Genomic DNA, 26,298 nt, shown 5'->3' on the forward strand with positions numbered 1-26,298 from the left:
AACTCCTAAATTGGTTCTCTAATTCTCTTATCTTCTCTCCTATTTTACATTGCTGTCTTTTTGCTCTTATTTTTGGGATATTTTCTTACTTTTATCTTTCAATCCTTCAACTAAGCTTTTCATTTATGCTATCATCCTTTTAATTTCCAAGAGTTTAGTTTTATACTCTGAGGTTCCCTTTTTCAAAATCATTTTATTTGATAAATGCATTATTTTTCTTATTTCTGAGGATATAAATAATAAGTTTGAGGGAAGTTTCCTTATCCAAGATGACTCCTCTGTTGTTCTGATCTCTGTTCTGAAGCTAGACGCTCTCCCATTCCTTTCACCCTATCCTTCTCCTTCCTTCTAGGCTGAGGATTGGAGGGGCTCTGGACTAAAGGATTCCAGACAACTGAGGGTAGAAATATCTTATAAATAACAGGAAGTTTAAGTGAGCCATTACATACCAAATTATCAATGGCGTTCATTCAACCGAAGAACAGAGACAAAAAAAAAGACTGAAGAAAAATTACTTCATGGACCTGAGAGACAGTATCAAATGGCCTTACATATGAACGGAGTCCCAGAGGAGAAGACAATGAAAATTCAAGAGAAGGATATTGAAGACATAATGACTAGAATTAGTTCATTTAGCATGGTCACAGGACACAATATTATAAAAAGTTCTATATATTGCAACAAACAATTGGAAAATAAAATTTATATTAATTTAATAACTGTAGCAAAACACATATACACAATAGATACGGGACAAAAGATGTGCAAGAGCTCTATAGGAAAAATGAGAAAATATTACTGAAAGGAACTAAAGATCTGAAAATATTGTTGAAATAAACTCAATATCTGACTAAATGGAGAGATATACAATGTTCCTGGATTGGAAGACTCAATATAGACTCTGTCCCCAAAGTAAGTCTCCTCTTCCCAAACTGATTTAATTTCAATGCAATACCAATCATAATCCCAGCAGGCTTTTTTTCTGTGTGTGTATAGAAATTGACAAGCTGACTCTAAAATTTACAGGGAATACAAAGGACCTGGAAGAACCTTAACTTTGGCCCTGCCTTCTGGGGAAGGGTTAATTATCTCTAAAATATATATATATATATATATATTTGAGATATATAGATATAGATATAGATACAGATATATATTTTTGAGACGGAGTCTTGCTCTGTCACCCAGGCTGGAGTCCAATGGCACAATCTCGGCTCACTGAAACCTCCGCCTCCTGGGTTCAAGAGATTCTCCTGCCTCAGCCTCCTGAGTAGCTGGGATTACAGGTGCACACCACCACACCCCAGCTATTTTTTGTATTTTTAGTAGAGACAGGGTTTCACCATGTTGGCCAGGTTGGTCTTGAACTCCTGACCTCGTGATCTGCCAGCCTCAGCCTCCCAAAGTGCTGGGGTTATAGGTGTGTGCCACCACACCCGGCTGAAAGATGATATTTTTAAAAACACATCGAATGATTTACCAAATATACATTTTTAAACTTTTAGGCTTGGGGATACATGTGAGGATTTGTTAAACAGGTAAACACGTGTCATGGGGGCTTGTTGTACATATTATTTTATCACCCATATATTAAGCCTAGTACCCAATAGTTACATCTTTTCTGTTCCTCTCTCTCCTCCCACCCTCAGTACCAGGAATTAAATATGAATAATGAAGGTAGCTCAGCCAGTAAAACTGAATCAGTTCTTCGGTCTGTGGGCAAACACAAAACTCTTCTTTCAGAGGTTTGATAAGCTGTTGTAGTTTCAAAATGATCCAAATAATAACTTATATGACTTGATTTAGTGAGAAGCCTGAAATATATGAAACAAATCACAGCTCCAAAGAATGAACAGTAGGATAATGGAATGTTAAAGGAAAACAAACCAATTTAAAGGAAATTTCCATCTGCAAAAGGCTTAGTAGGATCTGTTAACTCAGAATCAGGAGTGTTCTTTAATTTATGAGGTTCTCATTTCAGTACTTTAAAAAATTAATGGTAAAGGCCCCATGGCTTATAGCAAAAGGAGATGTTCTATTTAAGCAAAGTTATTAGAATAATGGTGATTGTGAGAAGAGCTGAAAACAAAAGTCACTCAGCAACTAGAATGCCAGAAAGAAAAAAAAAAAAAGACAAAAATAGAAATACATCCACCACTGGTCCTTTCAGGACATCTGGATACATGGCTCATAACTAACCCGAGTAACATCCCTTTCAAACACAAGAAGAGAAGTCTTCTAATTGCCAAAACTGTTCTAACAGAACATGTGTATCATATCCTTTAGTATTAGCATATTTTTTTTAACCACCAGGAAGTTGAAAGTGAAATGACATTATTTAATATAAACCTGTCCTTAAATAATACTTCTCCTAAGACTATTTTTTAGTTATTGAAATAGAATTTTTGTGAAAGAAAAGACCCACTTCAAATACTCCGTGGCCAAATATAAAATTATAATTTATAACAGATAATATATTCAAATGTCCTCAAATTTTATTATGAATTGAACTGAAATATTAGTGCTATGGGCTTAACATCAATAATTTTATAGTAAAGAAAATACAAAGAGGGAGGAGGGGCAAAATCAATGTCTTTTATCACATGTCCTGACTTGCTTCTACTGGTGCTTGTCCAGGATGATGCAATTATTGAATCATAAGCTGTTCCACTGATGTCATGTTCAAAATGACAAGTCTCTCAGTCTCTCAGCTTTTAATAAGAATCTAGGACAGCCACAGTAAAAAAAAAAAAAAAAAAAAAGATTACATTTTAAGAATTAACAGAATTTCTTTCTTTCTGGTTACTTCCTTTAGTCTGTTCATTTTTTATGATCATACTAAATTGATGGATGCTAACTCTCGCTTAGTATGTGGCAGGCACTATGCCAAATAATCTACAGGAATTATCTTGGTTATTTTAATCTTGGTAACATCTCTGAGAACAGGTTCTATTAATATCCCCACTTTAGGGATAAGGAAACTGAGACTCAGCAGGTCTACTGTCCATGGTCACCAAGGTGGTGGCTCTGTGAGAACCGGAATCTAGATTCTCAGACCTCCAGGGGAGGAGTTTCCTCACTGCATTCTGTTGTTGCTCTCCATATTGATGACATATCAACGATATTTATTATGGAAAAACATTTGCTGAATCAATTTAAGAGAAGTTGGAAATGTCAGAAAAAACCTTCATAGCAGTATGAGAATATGTTTCCAAAAACCAGGAGAACGAGATGCCCCAAAATGTTTTAAGACCGAATCAGAAAGTCCTGAGCAAGGATGCATCAAAAAATGATCGAGTTCCTAGCCAGGAGCCAGGAAATGTGCTTTGTAATTGGAATTATAACTGCCCAGAGTAAAACAGATTGTGTTTTCATGAAGCTTCAACAGCTCATTGTAGGAGACATACAAAGAAAAGGCCAGTTAAAATACACTGTGATTCATGCTGCCATACGAGAATATGGAAGGACCTTTAGACAGAGAAAGGTGTCAGAGAAGTCTTCTGATTCACTATGAGCTGGAAAGGTAAGTAGAGAGGGAAGTCGAGGAAGAGAAGACAGCCACGTGTGAAGTTTCCTGGCACACAGAGTATAGCTCTTTTGGGGGAACCCAAAGACAACAAAAGATGACAAAAAGATATACTAAAGAACACTAGAAAACACTGTTCAACCAAGGTTCTAAGTGATCTGAAAGTCACAGGTTAAATTTCTTTCTTTTTTTTATTATTTTTTATTATTATACTTTAAGTTCTAGGGTACATGTGCATAACGTGCAGGTTTGTTACATATGTATACTTGTGCCATGTTGCTGTGCTGCACCCATCAACTCGTCAGCACCCATCAACTCGTCATTTACATCAGGTATAACTCCCAATGCAATCCCTCCCCCCTCCCCATGATAGGCCCCAGTGTGTGATGTTCCCCTTCCCGAGCCCAAGTGATCTCATTGTTCAGTTCCCACCTATGAGTGAGAACATGCGGTGTTTGGTTTTCTGTTCTTGTGATAGTTTGCTAAGAATGACGGTTTCCAGCTGCATCCATGTCCCTACAAAGGACACAAACTCATCCTTTTTTATGGCTGCATAGTATTCCATGGTGTATATGTGCCACATTTTCTTAATCCAGTCTGTCACTGGTGGACATTTGGGTTGATTCCAAGTCTTTGCTATTGTGAATAGTGCCGCAATAAACATACGTGTGCATGTGTCTTTATAGCAGCATGATTTATAATCCTTTGGGTATATACCCAGTAATGGGATGGCTGGGTCATATGGTACATCTAGTTCTAGATCCTTGAGGAATCGCCATACTGTTTTCCATAATGGTTGAACTAGTTTACAATCCCACCAACAGTGTAAAAGTGTTCCTATTTCTCCACATCCTCTCCAGCACCTGTTGTTTCCTGACTTTTTTAAGATAGCGTCTAGCGAAGGGAAAGTGACAAGCACAATGGTCATACTGCCTTTTCATATTTAGAACGGCACAGTATTCTAGTGCAATGCAGAGCCCAGAACTAGGAAATGGGCAACTAATGGAATTCCAGATATCTATCACCAACTCACGGGGCGACCGTCAACAACTCTTTCAGCTTCTCTGGGCTTCGGCTCCCCCTTTGGTAACTCATGGATAAAGCTAATTGTCTAACAGGGGGTAGGTTGCTCGACCTGATAGTCTTCTTGGGACTCTTTCAGTTCTAAAATCAATGACTCTCTAACTCAGATACATGATGGCAAACAACCAGGGATGAACAATAATACTATCTTAATGAGAATCACTAATAGAAATTAACACTATGTATGAGGTAGGTACTATTATTATCCCCATTATGTAGACAAAGAAAAATGCAAACTCAGAGAAGTTAAATTATCTGCACAATTTCATGTAACTAGCCTTTAGTGGAGTCAGAGTTCTCTTTCAGGCATCACAGCTACAGAGTCCATATCCCTAACCATCAGAATATGCCATATGCTTCCTCTTTCTTACAAGTTGCAATATTCCCAGTATTGTTACTCTGTGTATATTTATAATACGTAACTTTTTAATCTTCATAATATTCTTGGAAGGCATTATTTCCATTCAGAGATGAAATCAAAACCTTGAGAGATCCTACAGGGATTTAGTTGTGGCACTGGGCCTAGATTTTATCATGACCTCCATTTCTATGCTCTTTCAAATATAGCAAATTATAGAGATTAAATAAACCAACATCATAGAAAGATGAACTGCAAATCTCATTCAATTTTTTGTCATCAATTTATAAAAAGGCTATTAGTACTAACAAAAGGTATTTTACTTTTATAAATCAGTCACTGTCAGCTAGTATTTTTTCTAAATTGTAGAATTTTACTAATTATGTTCTTACAGGGCTTTTTAGATGTACCAACCTTTAAGTTATTTAACTATGACATACTGCTTAGAATTTGAACATTTTTAAACATTATATTTTGCTATAGCTCATTTGGAAAATCTAAGCTTTAAAAAGACTAAGATGAATTAGGTAAGAGAGAAAGAATAGGTTCCCAACGGTCTTTCATATCCATATTGTACAAAAGTTTGCTTTTCTATATCATAAAGCCAATTCTTAAATTTTATTTCAGCATGTCCTGTTAGCACACAGGTGAAACCAAACAACAACCACATCAAAATAATAGCAAAGACAACAAACTAATTAGTTAGTATGGTCTAAGTACTTTATTAAGTATTAGCTGATTCTAATTCTTACAAAAACCTTATGCATTATTACTAGCCCCATTTTATGAATGAAGACATTTCAGCTCAGAAAGGTTAGCTAACTTTCCCAAAGAAAGTCACACAACTAGAAAATAGCCATACAGCAGGTCTTTGAAAAATGTTTTGTTCAACATTGTTTTAACATTGATGAGAAAAACACTGATGCCGACTGGGTGCAGTAGCTCACGCCTGTAATCCCAGCACTTTGGGAGGCCTAGGCGGGTAGATCACCTGAGGTTAGGAGTTCGAGACCAGCCTGGCCAACATGGTGAAACCTCATCTCTACTAAAAATACAAAACTTAGCCGGGCGTGATGGTGGGCATCTGTAATCCCAGCTACTTGGGAGGCTGAGGCAGAAGAATCGCTTCAACATGGGAGCCGGAGGTTGCGGTGAGCCGAGATCGCACCACTGCACTCCAGCCTGGGCGACAGAGTGAGACTCCGTCCCCCACAAAAAAGAAAAAAAACTGATGCCTGCCCAGCTCAGCCCAGGGCCACTGTCTGTGTGGAGTCAGCTCGTTCTTCCCATGTCTGTGTAGTTTTTCTCCAGGTACTTCACTTTCCTCCCGCATTCCAGAGCTGTGTGCGTTCGGTTAACTGGCATGTCTAAAGGGTCCCAGTTTGAGTGTGAGTGTGCATGTGAGTGCATCCTACAATGGGGTGGCGTCCTGTCTACAATCAGTTGCTCTGAGCTATGAGGATAAGCTGTGGGCCCCCTGGACCCTGAACTGGAATGAGCACATTGGAAAATAAATGAATACTTATTATTATTATCATCATCATCATTATCATTAGAGACAGAGTCTAGCTCTATCACCAGGCTGGAGTGCAGTGGCACAGTCTCGGCTCATTGCAACCTCCACCTCCCAGGTTCAAGCGATTCTCCTGCCTCAGCCTTCCAAATAGCTGGGATTACAGGTGCATACCACCACACCTGGCTAATTTTTGTATTTCTAGTAGAGACGGGGATTCCCCATGTTGGTCAGGCTGGTGTCAAACTCCTGATCTCCAGTGATCCACCTGCCTCGGCCTCCCAAAGTGCTGGGATTACAGACATGAGCCACCATGCCTGGCCTACAAATTATTATAAAATGAAAATTCATAAAGTCTGCGATAATCATTCAAGTGCATGACAATAAACAGTGCAATTTTAAAATGCTGAGCAAGCCTGCCCTAATTATTATTTCTGAGCTATCTGGTGACAGGCGTGCTTCTTACAATTTTCACTTTGCATTTATTCCTTGATTTCATCCACCATCACTATGATCACTATCACTCACTGGTTCACCAAAAATTGGGTAAATAATTATTTTTTGTTTTTATTATTCTTAAATGTATATACAGCTTACATTTATTTCAGTGTTTAATATTACAGGTGTTTTGGGTCTTTATTTAGAAGTTTAGTGATGTTTTTGTGACCAGAAATATGCCACAGGAACTTAACTCTTCTTTATATCAATTAGCCTGTGGTAAAACTGGTTTCATTAGATGTTGTTTTGCTTAAGGTCACAGTTTCCAAGAACCTACTGATGATGTTAAGTGAAAGCTTACTATATCTGGATCCCAAATAAGTAGACCATTCCAGATGGCAGGCTCTTAACCATTATGCTAAACATACAATGTTATGTCTTTCATAAACAGCAGATTATTATGAGGCACATACTGCATGCTGTCAGAATCCCAAATCTAGGTTATCAAAGTAAGTTACTGACAAGTTAGAGATAATCAGCAAGCAACTGAGCTGATATCTACTTGCTCAAGTGAGGTATCTGCTGTGGTCAACCAAGGGGCTGTGTCAGGGTCATTGTGCCTCTTCTTCTCCTCCTTCGTAACAGGCTTAGAATTCCATGGCATCTGCCACTTAAAATACAGCAAAATCTCCTAATCTGTCTAGCCTAGGTCCTAGGATCTCAAATCTTCAATCCACAGAGTGGTCTTCAGAAGAGGAGATGTAACAGAAGAAGAAAACAGATTTCTATCTAGCTTTTTAACAAAGTCAGTATCAGTTTGGCCTGAACATAGTTTATGATTTTTTCATGTATCACTGACACTTTATTTTGACAAAGGTATAGGGGCCTTAAAAATATACAGGAAATCAGACTTTTGTGTTACTGTAAAATTCATAAATCTGACAAATCAAAATTTCCCAAATTTGGTTGATCTCACGATTACAAGGAGATCACCACCAAAATAATGTTAATATCCTAGTTGTGGCTAAAATGAAACATTCCTAAAATATGTTAACAAAGTATAGCAGCAAAATTGAAACACCTGTAAACTTCAAAAACTTATACACAACTATAAATGTCTTATACACATTAGCTGTCTTAAAAATTAAAAACGTAGCATGCAGTTGTTCAGTTTAGGGTATTTTCTTTATGAGCAGAAAACAAATAGGAGAATCACAAAATCAAGTAAGATTCTTTTATAATTTAAGATTGCTTGGCAGAAATAGTGAATGGTATAAAGCTAATGAAAACTGACTTCTGATGCTACCAAAGCAGCAACACGTGTGCTCAGTGCTTTCTGATTTACAACACAGACTTTAGTACACAGCACTGTAAAGGAAATCCCTTTTCAGAGAGGGTGAAGTTCTTTTTAATGAGCAGTTTCCTCCCTGCCTCTCTCTCTTTTCTAGAATGTTTATACAGTACATGAAATGTATATTTGACACTGAAAATGTCAAATGTCCACATACTCAAAAAATCTTTTGCAAATATTGCAGTTTATTCAAATCGTCTTACCAAAGTAAAAAGTAGAGACTAAAGTTCAAAATCTTCTCATCTGTTACAAAGGGAAGAATACAGTCTGTAACATTTTTATAAGTTGCAGTCATTAATATTTTTAAGAACTGAAATTGGCATTTCCTTCTTCTATTTAAAACACACACACACACACACACACACACACACACACACACACACACACACACACGAATAAAAAGAAAAACTTGCACCTGAAAACAGACTTTAAGCCAGTGCTGCTATTTCTAGGCCTCAACTTTAATGTTAGTTATTTTTTACATCACACTGGTAAAGAATTAAAGGCCCCCTTCCTCTGTAAATCCCACTTAAAGTACATGTTATTTCTAATGTCTATTCAAGGGGATAGAGAGTGACTTTCTGGGAAATCCATTTTACTATACATAGAACTGGAGCTTGCCAAGGGCTAACTTAAGTGTTAATTTTTGCTACACAAGAATTTCATCCTGAAGAACCTACTTCCTCCCCCAGTAAAGACTATAAAATCACATTTTCATTGTAGAAATTTCGACCAAACACCAAGGGATAAATATCATTTGTGTGAAATGACATTGGTGTTTTCAGGCAGGTAACAGCTCTACCAAAATATATGCTGCCAAAATGCAGCTTTTATGCAACCCTTCAAAAACCAATAGCTTTGTTTTGTAGAGGATAAAGTCTAAATTTCTTCAGTTAGCAAATATAGCTCTCCACATTCTGTGCCCAGTCTGCCTCTTTCCAAAATGGGCTCTCACTTTTTTAAGTACACATTCCAGTGTCAGCTTTCAATCTCTGTTCCCCAGTGAGGCCATCTGAGTTTGTTCATTGGTGTCTTTTTGGTCTGAGGACTACACCCTCAAAATACAGGCAGCTTGACTGAGTAAACCTGCCTATAATTCTTCAGTATTCATCTCAGATCTCTGGGTCTCCAAGGTTTCTTAAGCATTCTAGCCCACAACTGTGATGGTGGATTACCTGTTGATTTTGTTTCACAGCATCAACTCGTGTTTCCGGTAGCATACTTTGGAGCTTCAAGTACAAAATTTCAAAAGTGACTTCAGATAAAACTACTGAAAATGCCCAATGAAACTATAAACTACAACACTCAGTGAATGGGGCAGGTTAGAAGGTGTTATAATAGTACTTTAAAAAACTGATTTAATGATCAAACTAATATAGTTGATTCTAATTACTTGTAGATTCCACATCTGCAAGTTTATGTGTTTGCTAAATTTTATTTGTAACCCCCAAATCCATACTTGCTTTCCTGTCAATTCATGGATAAACACAGAATAGCAAAAAGTTTGAGTCAACTGATATGCATGTTCCCAGGTGAAGTCAAACGAACTGACACTCCACTTTCTTGCTTTAAGCTCTCAAACTGTAAACAAGTGTCCTTTTCATGGTAAATTTACTGGCACATTTTTTTGAGTTTTGTGCTTTTTCTCGGGAATTTTGCTGTTTAAAATGGCCTCCATGCATAGTACTACCTAGAGTTCCCATGTATGAGAAGACTATAATGTACCTTACAGAGAAAGTACGAGTACCATAAGCTTTGATCAGGCATGATTTATGGTGCTGTTAGCCATGAGTTCGATGTTAATGAATCAACAATATATATTAAGTATGGTATCTTTAAGTAGAAACACATAAAACAAGGGCACAACTTAAAATTTTCACATAAATATAGAAAGAGAATGGGTCTTACTATATTTGTAAATATTTCCCCCCACAAATGCTCCTTGTATTATTGACAAAGGAAAACACCTGAATAATTTTCTCTCCGTGCATGCCAACCTGGTGACATTTTATACAAATTCTTAATTATTGTTGCATTATGTGTGGTAAAACTGAAGTGGAGGGAGGATCAGAGAGAGAACCCTCTTCTACAGATTTCTCTCTTCTTAGTCCTTCAAGTCCCTGAAAAAGGATGAGGGGGGTCAAAGATGATCCTACTGTCTTTTTGTGGTGATTGTTAAACAACGGTAGTATATTCTTTCTTAGTTGCTTTGCTTTACCAAAACACAGGTTTCCCCAAGGATACCATTTTCCTTACAACACTATCTGATGATGGCTGTTCCTTCTCTAACTGCTTCTACCTAAAGGTTCAAGCTTAAGAAGGGTTAGCATCCCCTTCTTCACTGGACAACTGCCTACTCTCTTCATGATGGCTCATTATCTCATGTTTAAGGTCTATGAGTGGAACAGGCTCATATTTCCATCCCCTAATCCTTCTTACTATAATCTATCTTTTTAGAAGACTTTACCCCTTCTGTTTTGGAATCTGGCTCTCTTCCTCTCCAACTTTGCCACCCATCAGTATCCACTGTTACCAGATAGTGGACTATCCACACCCAGGCCTTGGTTTTTTGCTTCAGTTATAGTGGTCTAAAACACAGTATTTCCTAAAACAAACTCCTCTTCTAGGTTGTAACCTGCTGCTTTCCTGCAACTTTCATAGCCTTGTTTCCTAGTCTTGAAACTTACCTCTTCCTGTTCTCTTTTTCAGTTCTTCATACATCTAACAAATATTTTGAGAGCTTATCATATACTGGCACTGGGGTATACCACAGTGAAAAACACAAACATGAACCTTTGCTCTCCCAAAACTTTTAGACTAGCAAGAGTCACAGACACAAGTACACAGTAGTTGCAATACACTGAGGCAAATGCTAGGATGGGGGACACGTCTGGTGCGGTGATGGTACTGAGGAGGGATATCTAACCCAGACGTGGGAGATCAACAATGGGCCTGCATGACAATGTGATATTCAGAGGAATTTTGGAGGAAGAGAAGTGAAAGGGAGATGAAGGTTAGACATGAGGTGAAGTACAGGGAACAGCATTATGCAAAGAGAGCCAAGAAAGAGGGAAGTAAAGGCAGTTTAGAAAGATTATACAATAAAAAGCTCACCAAATCATAAAAGACCCTGTAATCCATGGTAAACCCTTAGACTGTACTGAGAACAGTGAGAACCCTAGGGTATTCTAAACACAGGACTGATCTTATCACATATTTATGTTTGAAAGCTCTAGCTGCAATCCAGAATATAGATTGAAGATGACAAGGGAGCCAGTCAAGATGATGATGCAGTTATTCAGCTACAAAATTATGGCAGCCTGGCTTAAGGTAGGAGCAGTTAAGAATATAAGTAGAGGGGTTTGCAAGGTATTTATTTAGTCAAATCTATGAGGCCTAATGACTGAAATTATATGCAGAGAGAGGGGAAAAGGGTAGTTAGGGATTATGTCCAGATTTCTGCTTTGGGATTGATAGCACCATATATTTCCTGAGACAGGGACTACAGGAGAAAGAGGAAGCAAGCCTTAGAATAAGTCAATGAATTATTTTGGACATGTTGTGTTTGAGAGAACGGTAACTCATCCAAGAAAAGATACCCAGTTAGATAGTTGGAAATATGGGTCAGGAGGCAAAGAGAGAGATCTAAGCTGGAGATACAGTAGATATGGCTGTCCTTTGTATAAGGACAAATGGTAATTGATGCAACAGAAAAAGATGAGATCACTTGGAGAAGGAGAAAATAAGAAGAGCGCCTAGCACAAAGCTCTGAGAAACTGAAAGAAGAACTTGCGAAGAGGCTAGAGAAGTAGGAGGAAAACTAGAAACAATTGTGTCACAGAAACCACTGGCAGATGCCTTTACAAACAGGATCCTGGTGTCTAGCACAGGGCTGGTGCCAACAGTAGGTTACTGGAAAGTGTCCACTGAATTTAAGGACAAGCAGGTCACTGATAACCTTGGAAAGGTCAATGGAGTGGAAGCAGAAAACCAGTGATTCTGTAAGGTCAATGAATTGCCTCATACTTTCCAAATGACTCCCACATCTATCCTTTTATTTCCTTCCCCACTGCTAATCACTCCAGTTAATGCTTTTACTACTTTTTGCCAGACCTTTGTTAATGACTCATATAACTGCCTTCCTATGTAGTCTCTCCTAGAGAACTGTCTCCCCAAATAAAACAGAGCAACGTACAGCTCATCCCATGTACAACTGCCAGAGTAATATTTCTAAGGTACAGCTTAGAACAAGTCAATCCTGGCTTAAAAACATAATGGTTCTCTACTGCCTTCAGAGTAAAACCCAAACCTCTCAGCAAGATGTTCAAAACCTTCTATTATTTGGTCCCAATCTAAGTGTCCAGCCATATCGCCCACATTCCAAACACCTATCTTTATAAAAAATGCTGATTTAAAAAAAATTAAAGCCATTCAAAGAGTCAGGATTATAGACATACAGATAAGAATAATTTTCGTCTTTTGTTAAGGAAAAAAAGATGTGTCCAGGGCTCTCTTCATTTGTTCACCAAAATGAACAAACAACATCTGACAGAACAAAACTGTCATAAAACACAGACAATTGTCCCTGTTGTGTTGTGGCATGAAACACATGGCTTACAGAGGAAAAAAAATGGTGTTTTAGCATTTAATAACACATTTGATCAATATTAATCTGTTACAGAAAACATTTCTACTCTATTATTAGCAGACTTATTTTATATTCTCAGCTAAGTAAAATGACAAAAAATTAAAAAAGATATAACTTTCTTTATGAAGGTTCCCCCCAGCAATCCTGTAGAAGCTATCCAATGGTTCCTAATTGAAAGATGGTAGTTTTTACATACTTCACTAAAATAGCAAGTGTGATAGCTTTATACCTATACTACAAGCTAGTTGGGAAATAATTATATAGGTAAAAAGCTATTTTAGGCTTTCAGACCAATTTTAATCCAAACAGATGAGACAGATCTATAACAAATTTAAGAGAAGATGTTCGAAAGATGACCTAATAGATGAAAAGAGTTTTGTTATGTAATTTCAGGGGTAGCTTAATCCCTTCACAACATTCCTAGTCATTTAACTTTTGGGGGGTGGATTTCTAATATTTTATACAATCACACACATGCACAAACACACACATGCATGCACATGCAATGTGGTATGCTGATGACAAAATATGCTTAGCAAATCTTTGTCCTTCTATAATTTGGTCTCCTTGTCTTGGTACTACACTGTAATACTGGGTAAACGGTTATAATGTGATCCTAGAATTGATCATAAGAAGATGACTGTGTACTTTATAAATTCTATATCCCAAATAAATAACAGCTATTAAAAGTATTCTTACTGAGATTGGGATAATGAAATTTTATATTATGAACTACAAGAACTGGCTATCTCGGACATCTTTTCTTGGTTTACATTCTTCCCTAATTACAATTTATCATGTTCTTCAGTTACAGAAAAACATTTTCATTCATATTACTGAAATCTCAACATATTCTACGTTTTTTTATATGCTGGGTTTTTTACTTGCAAAATAATATTAATACAGGCATACCTCTGAGATATTTCAGGTTCGGTTCTAGACCACTGCAATAAAGTGAATATGGCAACAAAGCAAATCACATGAATTTTTTGGTTTCTCACTACACATAAAAGTTATATTTATACTATACTGTAGTCTATTAAGTGTGCAATAGCATTATGTCTTTAAACATGTATTTACCTTAATCTTAAAATATTGCTTACAAATGCTAACAATCATCTGAACTTTCAGTGAGTTGTTATCTTTTTCCTGGTGGAGGGTCTTGCTTCGGTGTTGATGCCTGCCGACTGATCAGAGAGGTGGATGCTGAAGGTGGGGGGGCTGTGGCAATTTCTTAAAGTAGGCAACAATGGAGTTTCACTTTTCTTTTCATAAAAGATTTCTTTGTAGCATGAGACGCTATTCAATGGCATTTTACCCACAGTACAAATTCTTTCAAAATTGGAATCAATCCACTCAAACCATGCTGCTGCTTTACCAATTAAGTTTATGTAATACTCTAAATCCTTTGTTATTTCAACAAGGTTCACAGAATCTTCACCATGAGTAGATTCCATCTCAAGAAACAAATTTATTTGCTCATCCATCCATAAGAAGAAACTCCTCATCCATTCACATTTTCTCATGAGATTGCAGGAATTCCATCACATTTTCAGGCTCCACTTCTAATTCTAGTTCTCTTGCTGTTTCTACCACATCTGCAGTGACTTCCTAAACTGAAGTGCTGAGCCCCTCAAATTCATCTATAAATGTTGGAATCAACTTCCTTCAAACTGCTATTAATGTTGATCCTTTGACCTCCTCCTGTGAATCACAAATTCTTAATAGCATCTAGAACGGCCAATCCTTTTCAGAAGGTTTTTGACTTACTTTGCCCAGGTCCACCAGAGGAATCGCTGTCTATAGCAGGTACAGCCTTACAAAATGTACTGATTTGAAACTTGACATTACTCCTTGATTCGTGGGCTACAAACGGATGATGTGTTGGCAGGCATGAGAACAACATCCAACTTGTTGTACAATTCCGTTAGAGCTCTTGGGTGAGCCCAGGTGCATTGTCAATGGACAGTAATATTTTGAAAGTAATCATTTTTTTTCTGAACAGTTGAACAGGTCTTTACAGTGGCCTTAAAATATTCAGTGAAGCATACTATAAACAGATGTGCTGTCATCCAGGCTTTGTTGTTTCATTTCTAGAGTACAAGCAGAGAAGATTAAGCATAATTCTTAAGGGTCTTTGGATTTTTGGAGTGGTAAATGAGCCCTGGCTTCAACTTAAAGTCACCAGCTACATTATCCCCTAACAAGAGTGTCAGCCTGTCCTTTGAAGCCAGACATTGACTCCTCTCTAGCTGTGAAAAGTCCTAGATGGCATCTTCTTCCAACAAAAGGCTTTTTCATCTACATGGAAAATCTTTTGTTTAGCAATCTTAGCTAGATCTTCTAGGTAACTTGCTGCAGTTTCTATATCAGCACTTGCTGCTTCACCTTGCACTTTTATGTTACAGAGATGGCTTCTTTTCCTAAACCTCATCAACCGACCTCTGCTAGTTTCCAGTTTTTCTTCTGCAGCTTTCTCACCTCTCACAGCCTTCACAGAATTGAAGAAAGTTAGCCTTTGGCTTAAAGAAATGTTGTGACTGGTTTGATCTTCTGTCCAGACCACTAAAACTTCCTTTGTATCAGCAAGTAAGCTGCTTCACTTTCTGATCATTCACATGTTTGCTGGAGTAGCACTAGTTATTTCCTTCAAGAGCTTTTCCTTTGCGTTCACAATTTAGCTAACTGTTTAGTACAAGAGTCCTTGCTTTTGGCCTGTCTTGGCTTTTGATGTGCCTTCCTCACTACGCTTAACCACTTCTAGCTTTTTATTTAAAGTGAGAGACATGCGACTCTTTCACTTCAACATTTAGAGGCCACTGTAGGGTTATTAATTAGCTTAATTTTAATATTATTGTGTCTCAGGGATTTGACAGTCCCAAGAAGAGGGAGAGAGACAGGGAATGGCCAGTTGGTAGAGCAGTCAGAACATGTGCAATATTTATCAATTAAGTATGGTATCTTATGTAGGCAAGGTTTATGGTGCCTGAAAACAATTAAAATAGTAACATCAGGCCGGCACGGTAATCCCAGCACTTTGGGAGGCCGAGGTGAGCGGATCACCTGAGGTCAGGAGTTCGAGACCAGCCTAGCCAACATGGGGAGTCCCCGTCTCTACTAAAAATACAAAAATTAGCCAGGTGTGGTGCACACGTCTGTAGTTCCAGCTACTGGGGAGGCTGAGGCAGGAGGATTGCTTGAACCTGGGAGGCAGAGGTTGCTGAGAGCCGAGATTGCACCACTGCACTCCAGCCTGGGTGACAGAGCAAAAGTCCATCTCAAAAAAAAAAAATCAAAGCTCACTGATCACTGGTCATAACAGATACAATAATGATAAGAAAGTCTGAAATACTGAGAGAATTACCAAAATGTGATACAGACACACAAAATGAGCACAAGCTGTTAGAAAAATGGCACTGACTGACTCGCTTAATATAGGGTTGCCACAAACCTTCAATTTGTAAGTGAAACAAAACCAAATAAACACGCAATATTTGTAAAGTGCAATAAAACAAGGTATGCCTATATCTAAATATGACAGACTACCCCTATAGTGGCCACAGCTATTATGTTATCAATTGTTCTTAGAAGCAATTCCAGAAACACATGGAGGGCTTTACCAAAATTCAGATACCCAACCCCAAAAATCTAATTTAGGAAATCTGGTATACAGCCTTGGAATTTCCCAGGTGATTCTTACTTGACACTTAGCTACTTGGGCTGAGGTGGTAGGATAGCCTGAGCCCAGGAGTTCAAGGCTGCAGTGAGCTAGGATCATGCCACTCTGCTCCAGCCTGGGTGACAGAGCAAGACCCTGTCTTTAAAAAATAAATAAATAAATAAATCTAAAAGGGGGAATAACTGTAAAACTCTTGGTTTTAAAATATCATATAACTTTTTCCCCCCAAATAGTGATGGTCAGTAAATTAAATACATTGAAAGTAGGGCAGAGAAACTCCCAAATATGATCCCAAATAAATCAACATAAGGAGGAAGTCAATCTGAGAAATTCCGTTTAACTATACAGCCACCCTTTAAAAACTTCTCATTATCATGTTAGAGGTATTCAGATTCAATGAAACAGTACTAATAACTTCCAGGCCATTCCTAAAAGATCTTATAAGCCCTAAAAGACCTATGAAATACTTAATAATTAGTAGAGTTGTGCCTTTTTTTAATGTTTAAAAGAGGCAGAGATGAACAAGTTAAAAGGCATTTTCCTAACCCTGACTGCAAGTCACAAGCTTGATGTTGTCTGAAGCCAACTGGCATGGTGCCCATTTACAGTAAGTTGTTTACTCCCTGTCTACCAATCACACCGCAGAGAAGGAATGCCTAGAGACAGAAGAGAGTCTTTTCAAGATAGATCAACAGAGAAAGAGGGATTTATAAGTTTATTAAATTATTACAGATATTGTTTTTAATATTGCTCCAAAATATTCCAATCCACTTTCCATAATCTCAGCATTTTTAAACCAAATAACTAGCCCTCAATAGATAAACTTACGTAACACTTTATCAGTGGAATGGGTAGTATCCTCTCATCAGTTTAAGTATCTTTTAAATAAAATTTTTAAAGGACGCAGTATCGATCTTAAAATGGATTTGAACTTAAACCAATTAGACTGAGGTTGATTTACATTGTTTTAAATAACCAATTCTTAGCATAAGGACTGAGATTGTTAAGAAATGGAATATCCAAAGAAATAGGAAATAGAAAAAATGAACCCTGATTATCAAGAGAAAAATGGATAGGAAGTATCTGTCTAGTATATCAACAATTTCACTTAATTCCCAAGCCCAAATAGCAGAGCAAATCACTTCAATAACAATATAGGATTGTGGATTTTAATACTTTGTTTGGACCCTCAGAGCTTGTCTGGACTGTCCCCTTCCTCCACTGCCCTGTTTTTAGTACATTATGCCCAATAATTTTGAAGTTTTGGTTCCTACAATCTTTTGATCCTATAATGATATTTCTTCTGCTGCTGCTTTTACTTTTGTTTCTCACAATTTGTATTCTCAAAAAAAAAAAAAATCACACACAAATGTTGTCACATTATTAAATTACTAAATTATCGTATACTTCTTTCTAAACATTTACGTTTTGCTGAAAAAGGTTAGTGCTAATGATCATCAGATGTACGTTAATTTTCCTTTTAGGAGCCCAAAGGAGAAAGAATATACACACAGAATACTAGGATTAGTTACAGGTCAGAGTACATATGTTATTTCTAAGATCTCACTAGGTGTAAGATTTAAGTTAGACTTCAGTCAATAGGTAAATACATAAAATCAAATTCTATCTTTGTCCCAATAGTTAGTACCTGGAAAGGTGCTACATTCATGACCTTGGAAATTGTAGAGTTTATAAACAGGATTTTGAAATAATGCTGAGGCAGCAGTGGCTCATCACCTCTTCAGTGCTTCTATTTTAAATCCAAAGGGCTAAAAAAGCATCAACTGTTCATTAAATAGGTTGAAAGTTACATATTTATAATGTACTGCTAGTATATTTGCTACAGGAAAGCAAGTTTGTTAACATGGCAAATAGCTTGAAAAAAGATTATGCACAAAGAAAATTCAAATTTAGATTGCTATTTTAATAATTATAGGGAAAGTTACATTTTTGGATACATTTCTAACTTCCACTTTCTCTTTACATTTTAACCAATGGGAAAAAGAAAAACAAAAAACACCACTTTGTTAATTTAACAAAACTACATATGGTATACAAAATTGTCTTGAGCATCACAGCATAAGAAAGCTGAAATTGGAGAAAATCAAAAGATATACATCTTATCTAATAAGTGAAAAATAATTCTACAAACATTTAAAAATAATTCTATAATCCTCAGCGTGCAGCTGCACTGGCAAAAGGCAATTTAAACCCACCTCGTGAACTACAAACAGGGGAATGCCATGCTCCCTTTCTCCTCTTCTCCTTCAGTTTCCACACTTAAAAAATTTCCTAGAGCCACAAGATGAGATTCCACACTCACTTTTTATTTTTTTGTTGTGCAAGGTAGTATCTCCAAAGTAGAATTTCTAACACTCAATAAAAAAGAAAATTCTGTGCAAACATTTTAGTTGTCATCACTGAAAAATACATATCTTCATAATTGCATTGTAATTTGTCTATTTTAAGGTGGTACAGTTACTAGAAGTTCATAGACCATTCCCAAAGTCTCCCTTCATCTTCTCTTATTACTCCTCACCTTCTCTTACTTCCTTTTAGACTTCCAGAACTAAAATTAGTTCTTTTGGTTAATAGCTAACGTAAAACCCTGAGATAACAAAAAACTTAAGCACTTGCTTGAACGAATAAATACTAAATACCTGATCAAGCCAAATGATAGTTCTTTCGTCTGAAAACAGACAAGTTAAGATGTCTTGATCGTTAAGTTATTGTATACTACTGAACACAAAGTTTATGTTCCGTAAAGCGGGTAAGGATTTGGGTAGATTTCTCTTCCCATCCTCTCTTGCCAGCAGCACTTCCCGTTCACCACCTCAATAAATGAAACATTGACTATATAGAGAACTCCCCACCAAAGATGTTTTTTCTGTGTCATTCAGTGAGCCATGTTAGCTCAGCAGTGGACATAAGAGGACATGAGAAAGGAAGAAAGTCTCTGGGACAACTTCTACATTAAAAGCAAGTTTTCCACAGAAGTAACGTATTTAATTCTGAAGAGGGATAGCCTTATAATGTTCATTTTGGTCATGAATCATGAATATGATAGCATCCTTTGAACACTTTTGCCATTATAACCATCTAATATCTGGTATCATTAAATATTTGTGGAAAGAATTATATTGTGTAAATATTAGCAAAGAATTCCAAACACAAGAGCCTCCTCTTTGCCTTTAGTTTTAATTTGTCTTAATCCATTCTTGCTAAAATAAGAGTTTCGAAACCCTTAGCAAAATATTTTCTTTTAAAAAATTAAATCTTGGCCAGGCGTGGTAGCTCATGCCTGTAATCCCAGCACTTTAACAGGCTGAGGCAGGCAGATCACCTGAGGTCAGGAGTTCAAGACCAGCCTGATCAACATGGAGAAACCCTGTCTCTACTAAAAACACAAAATTAGCTGGGCGTGGTGGCATGTGCCTGTAATCCCAGCTACTTGGGAGGCTGAGCCAGGAGAATCGCTTAAACACGGGAGGCAAAGGTTGCAGAGTGCCGACATCACACCATTGCACTCCAGCCCGGGGAACAAGAGAGATACTCTGTCTCAAAAAAAAAAAAAAAAAAAAAAAAAAATTAAATATTATGCAGCACCTCCAATACATAAGACAGATAAAAGTTGCTATTTTACTGCTAAAGCTTCCTTTGTACATTCAAATTTATAATATTAATCTGCATAGGAAGCAATCAGTAAGATCAATGAAGATGTTTTGACAAAACCAGTAAAACTGAAGTGGAAGTTATAAACAATCGTTATGTCAGGGTTATCATCAAAGTTTGGATTTAAACAGTTTGAAAACCACTACCCTAAAACCTCACTTTGTCCCCATTAACAGCCCTAAGCCTCATTTCCAACCCCCTATGAAACCTTTTATAAGGAGAGCCTTATAAAAATAAAATCCAAACTTTAACAAGGCTCACCACAATCTGGACTGTAACATACGTCTCACCAGTTTCTTGTAGGAACTATCTTCCAGTCAGTATGGTTTTCTCAGTGTTACTTAATACACCAAGTTCAGCCATTCATTCTAACAAACATATACTTGAGTGCCTACAGTGGGTCTCTAGATTTTTGCTTATTCTGCCTGTTATTGTCTTGGACTCTTCCTCAACCATCCTCAACAAAAGTTCTCTCTTATCTCCCAAAGTACTCAATCCTTCTGTCACTCATGAATCCTGAAGTGTTTGCCTTTACAAGCTGTTTAAATGATAAAGAGCCATATGGTATAGCATCAAGGCTGCCAATAAATGTATTAAAATACACAATTCTTTGATTTGGATTTTTAAAAATCAAGTTTTTAGTTGGGCGTGGTGGCTTACGCCTGTAATCCCCAGCACTCTGGGAGGCTGAGACAGGCATATCACCTGAGGTCAGGAGTTCGAGACCAGTCCGGCCAACATGGAGAAACCTCGTTTCTACTAAAAATACAAAAATTAGCTGGGCATGGTGGCAGGCACCTGTAATCCCAGCTACTCGGCAGGCTGAGGCAGGAGAATCACTTGAACCCAGGAAGCAGAGGTTGCGGTGAGCCAAGATCACCCTCCTACACTATAGCCTGGGCCACAGAGACTCCGTCTCAAAAATAAAAATAAATTAATTAAATAAATCAAGTTTCTATTTCTACTGGAAGAAGATAAAACCCATTTCTGAATTTCAAAAGTGAAGACTTGAAACTCATGTACTATTTATAGGAAACGCATGTGCAAATGTGTACAGTTTGATTTAAGTGGTATTTGTGGTTTGTTTACCCTGTTGAGTAATTTAAAATTTTAAAGTCACAGTTTGGCACAGAGAAAAGCTACTTGGTTGTCAAAGAAAAGCCACATTTTACACACACGTGATTAAAGAGAAATTATCTAAAATGTTTTTCATAGCACAGTATTTGATCAAAATTTTCAAACATACTAAATGCATGAGTTCCACTCTACTAATATTTGTAAACTTAGCAAAAGTATTTCTAGTGGCTTGTATACAATTCAATTTTAAAATATGTTTACATTTTTCTCTGTGACTTTGTGTGCTGTCAAGCTTTTTTTTTTTAATTTATAAATGATGACTGCCTTTTTTTAGAGAGGACTTGAGACAGCTTTAAAAAATAGGTTAAATTCAAGATGGCAATTTAAAAGAGAATGAAAAGTTTATCCATTACATTTCTATAGGAGTAGCTAACTGGATCATTGTTAAATTATTCAGAAACACAAAATATTCAGGAAAGTATCAGACTTTTATCTTTGTTTGCTGATTAAGCTTAGTCTAAAATTTTCTATTGCTACAAAAACAGAACGATTTCAATCTGAAGACAGAAGAATACAGGTCTTTAAACACCTAACCTTGATGCCACAAATGGTACTAGGCTTTGTCTTACCTATAACACTTAATGAAGCATTAAAGACACTATTCCACCTAATGATGTTTCTGGGGTTTCTGGTATCTCATTAGGGACTCATCTAATATGACTGATAAACAGTAAGCAGAGTGATCTCCAAGCTAGATACACGTACATATACAGCTAAGTTCTAATGTAAATTCCCTCTGCTATAAACTGATAGCTACTACAGTAGGGTACCAGGTTTTATCTTGAGTCTATCCATTGAAAAACAGAAACGAACAAAACACACACAAAAAATCGCAACATATTAAATGCAATTGAAAACAAATAAGCTATCCTATAGAAGAAAGAACAGGAATGAGATAAAATGATCCTACTGCAGGACAATTCTGAATTAAGCATTCTCCTGTCAGCAACTAGAGAGTCTACTGGGTATTTAGTTTGAAAACAGTTCAGAACTGTTTTTCTTAACTTAGGCAACAGCTTTCTTTTTTGAATGTTAAGATTAAGCTAGCTTATTCAGTATAGGTAGGAAGCATGGATGAATGACTAAAGACAAAATAGGTAGCAGCAATACTGGCATTAACTTCATCAGACTGAAACCTTGGTCTGGATTACAGCATAAACTGAAAATTGTTAAATTTTAATAAAATTCAAAAAGGAAATAAAAAATTAATTGCCAGACGCTTTAACCAACATTCTGAACACTAGTTATCAGTACCTTAATTTTTCTACTTTCCATTAATTTCTCTAAAATAAAATTAAAATGCAATATAAGTGGCATTCAAGGTAATTTTTTAAACCTTAGCACTCTTTCTTCAAAGGAAGGCTTCTCTAGAAATAAGATGTGTGATATAAGCTGGGTAGATTTCTCTACTTGCACCCAACTCTCTGAGCTACCTCTATAATCCCTGATAGTTCTTCTGAGTAGTTAGGAAAACACCAGTAAACAATTGCTCAAACACTGCCGTATAGATAAAGATGGCTCTACTACTGAAGCTGTTGCCTGGTAGACAGTACTACCAGGCAGTGACTTGAAATATTTGTCAGCTGCTATAAGAAATTCCTAGATGTCCCACGAGTAACAGTTCAACGGAGGGAGCATCAATTTGTAACTTCTAAACAATCGGCAACTTGCACACAAAAAGTTCATTTGTTCCAAAGTTGAACTTACGACAATCGAGGACCACCAGCATGTCAGACAATGTACAGGAATCATTAGATTCTAAAGTTTAGATAAATGGTAAAACAGCTTGAAAGACCTCTAGTATTGAATTTTGGTCAATAGGAATTCATTTCCATAATCAAAGGGGAGTAAGAGTATTTTTAATTATTGGCAAGCCTTGAGAGAGACAACACTTGGGTTTTACAAAAAGTGCTTTTAAAACAATTAATGTCAGCAAAACTGGTGGAATAAAGAACTCCAAGTTCAACACATCCATAAAAGCAAATAAAAAGGGCAAAAACTGTCAAACTGAACCTTTTCAGAACCTGAAAATTAATCAAAGGCTTGAAGCAGCCCAGGGAATTTTTATTGAAAAACAAAAAAAAAACAACCCTCTTCCCCAGCTAATTCTTGGTAAGAACAGCAAACTCTGTGGTGTTTTACCCAGTCCCATCTATCCCCTGATCCCCAGCTTAGCAGTAGCCATGAAAATAACAGTCCACATTCCATATTCCTGGTATGAAAGACAGCAGAATGGGCCTCTTTCACAAAGACATGTAATTTTTTTTTTTTTTTGAGACGAAGTCTCACTCTGTCACCCAGGCTGGAGTGCAGTGGCACCATCTTGGCTCACAGCAAGCTCCACCTCCCAGGTTCACACCATTCTCCTGCCTCAGCCTCCTGAGTAGCTGGGACTACAGGTGCCTGCCACCATGCCAGGCTATTTTTTTGTATTTTTAGTAGAGACAGGGTTTTACCACATTAGCCAGGATGGTCTCCATCTCCTGACTTCATGATCCACCCGCCTTCATGATCTGCCCACCTTGGCCTCCCAAAGTGCTGGGATTACAGGCATGAGTCACCACGCCCAGCCAAAGACTTGTAATTAATTATTTGGTTTACCTGTCTGGTGACTCCATGGAAGAACACCTCAAAAGGATTGTCTTTATTTTGCTTAACTTAGAACTGGCTTAGTGCTTCACTGGGGCACATTGCGGGTGGAGAAGTTGAAAACATTTATGCTAATATCTTAGTTTGCTGCTGCCTGGCAGGTAACTGTTGAAGAAAACAATAGACTAGTCTAAAGGTTGGGAGGAAAAGCTGGGGATTCTATAAGGGCTTTGAAAGGGTCCAGCATATTCCTGGAAATCTAGAGGGCCACATGCATAAGCAGGGCTGTGTATATGCTCAGGAAAGAGGGAGTAGGCTCCAAACTCTCACCACCTGTTGACCTTGATGTTCTGCAGAAGCTGGTAGTAAAGGCTAAGGCAGGGTTGTAATCTTCCTGGGTAAGAGTTCAAGGCCTGTCCTAATGCATACACAGAGGCCATGGGCAAAGACTGGAAGATATTTTGCTTCTAGGCACTTAAGGAAATCTCTGTTAATTATCAGGTGACCACTAAACTAACAAAACAGAGACTTTGGGGTGCCCACAATCTTCAAAGAATATAACATTTATAGAATTAGCCGTGAAAAGTCACTAAACAAACATCTACAATACTCACCAACAACAAATACTGGAGAGGGGAGAGAGTCTGACTGCCAGAGCTATCACACTATAATATTCAAAATGTCCAGTGAACAATAAAAATTACAAGGTATACAAAGAAACAAAGTATACAGGAAGAGAAAGAAATCAACAGAAACTATGCCTGAGGAAGCCCAGATACTGGACTTCATAGACAAAGACTTAAAATCAGCTATTTTAAATATATTCAGTGACATAAACTATGTCTAAAGAGCTAAAGGGAAGTGTAAAACAGTATCTCATTAGAGTGAGAATAATATAGATAGCAATGATAAAATTGAACCAAATAGAAATTTTGAAGTAGAATAACTGAAATGAAAAATTCTCTAGAAAAAAATTCACCTCACAGATGTCAGCTGGAGAAGAGAAAATCCATGAACTCAAAGAGATCAACTGAGACCATCCAGTCTGAGGAAGTGAAAGAAAAAAGAATGGGAAAAAAAACTGGACAGCGTCTCAGAGACTTCTCGTACACCATCAAACAAAGCAACATACAAATAATCAGAGTGACAGAAGGAGTGGAAAGGGGCAAAAAGATTATTAAAAAAAAAATAGTGGCAAAAGAACTTGCCAAATCTGATGAAATACATCTACAAAGCTCAACAAACTCCAAGTAGAACAGACCAATAAAGTACACACCTAAATACATCACAATCAAACTATCAAAAGCTAAAGGCAAAGAGTGAATCTTGAAAGTAGCACGACAAGCAAAAACAAGTGATTCTCAATAAGATTAACAGCTGATTCCTTATCAGAAACCATGGAGGTCAGAAGACAGTAGGATGACATATTCATAATGCTGAAAGAATTACATGTCAACCAAGAATGCTGCATCCTGGCAACACCATCCTTCAAAAATGAAGGATAAATTAACATATTCCCAGATAACAAAAACTGTGAGAGTCCACCATTAGCATATCTCCAATACATGCTAAAAGAAGTCTTTCAGGTTGAAACAAAAGGACACTCAGAATAACTCGACTTCACCTTTAGAAATGTAACACCAGGAAAGGGAATTACATAAGTAAACATACAAGACAATAAAAATGCATCTTTTGTTTGTATCTCCTTTTCTCTACTGATTTTAAGTCTTTGTCTATGAAGTCCAGTTGTCAGACTCTAAAGACAACTATTGAGCAATGATTTTAAATCTATATTGATAAACACACAGTGTAGAAAGATGAAAATCTATGACAATAACAGCACAGAGTTGAAGCAGAAGAGGTATACAGAGGCAAAGTTTTTATACACTGTTCAAGTTGAGTTGGTATTAATCTAAATTAGATTTTTTTTTCCTTCATTTCTTTGAGCTAGTTTTGCCCTGGTGCCCAGGGGGGAGTACAGCGGTGTGATCAAAGTTCACTGCAGCCTCAACCTCCTGGGCTCAAGCTATCCTCCCACCTCAGCCTCTCAAAGCATCTGGGACTACAGGCACACACCACCATGCCTGGCTAATTTTTGTATTTTTTTTGTAGAGACAGTATCTCACTAAGTTGCCCAGGCTGGTCTTGAACTCCTGGACTCAAGCGACCCTCCTGCCTCAGTCTCCCAAAGTGCTGGGATTACAGGCATAAGCCACTGTGTCCAACCTAGACTGTTAAAATGCCAATAAAATCTCCATGGCAAGCACTAATAACTAAAAATACACAACAAAAGAAAGGACCAAG

The 26,298-nt window shown here is 37.3% G+C and overlaps 1 protein-coding gene and 1 long non-coding RNA gene across 7 annotated transcripts in view; both read right to left on the bottom strand.

Moving 5' to 3' along the window:
* LOC144329571 (uncharacterized) overlaps positions 1-24,847 on the bottom strand; it is a 29,687-nt gene extending 4,840 nt beyond the window's left edge. The window contains exon 1 of the long non-coding RNA XR_013394931.1: positions 1,303-24,847. This is a non-coding gene — a long non-coding RNA (uncharacterized LOC144329571). The remainder of the gene's footprint in view (positions 1-1,302) is intronic.
* The window catches only part of NR3C1 (nuclear receptor subfamily 3 group C member 1), a 154,090-nt gene that overhangs the window by 60,223 nt on the left and 67,569 nt on the right, over positions 1-26,298 (bottom strand). The window lies entirely within an intron of this gene.

This window comes from Macaca mulatta, chromosome 6, assembly GCF_049350105.2.
Source record: "Macaca mulatta isolate MMU2019108-1 chromosome 6, T2T-MMU8v2.0, whole genome shotgun sequence".
In the NCBI taxonomy this organism is placed as follows: domain Eukaryota; kingdom Metazoa; phylum Chordata; class Mammalia; order Primates; family Cercopithecidae; genus Macaca; species Macaca mulatta.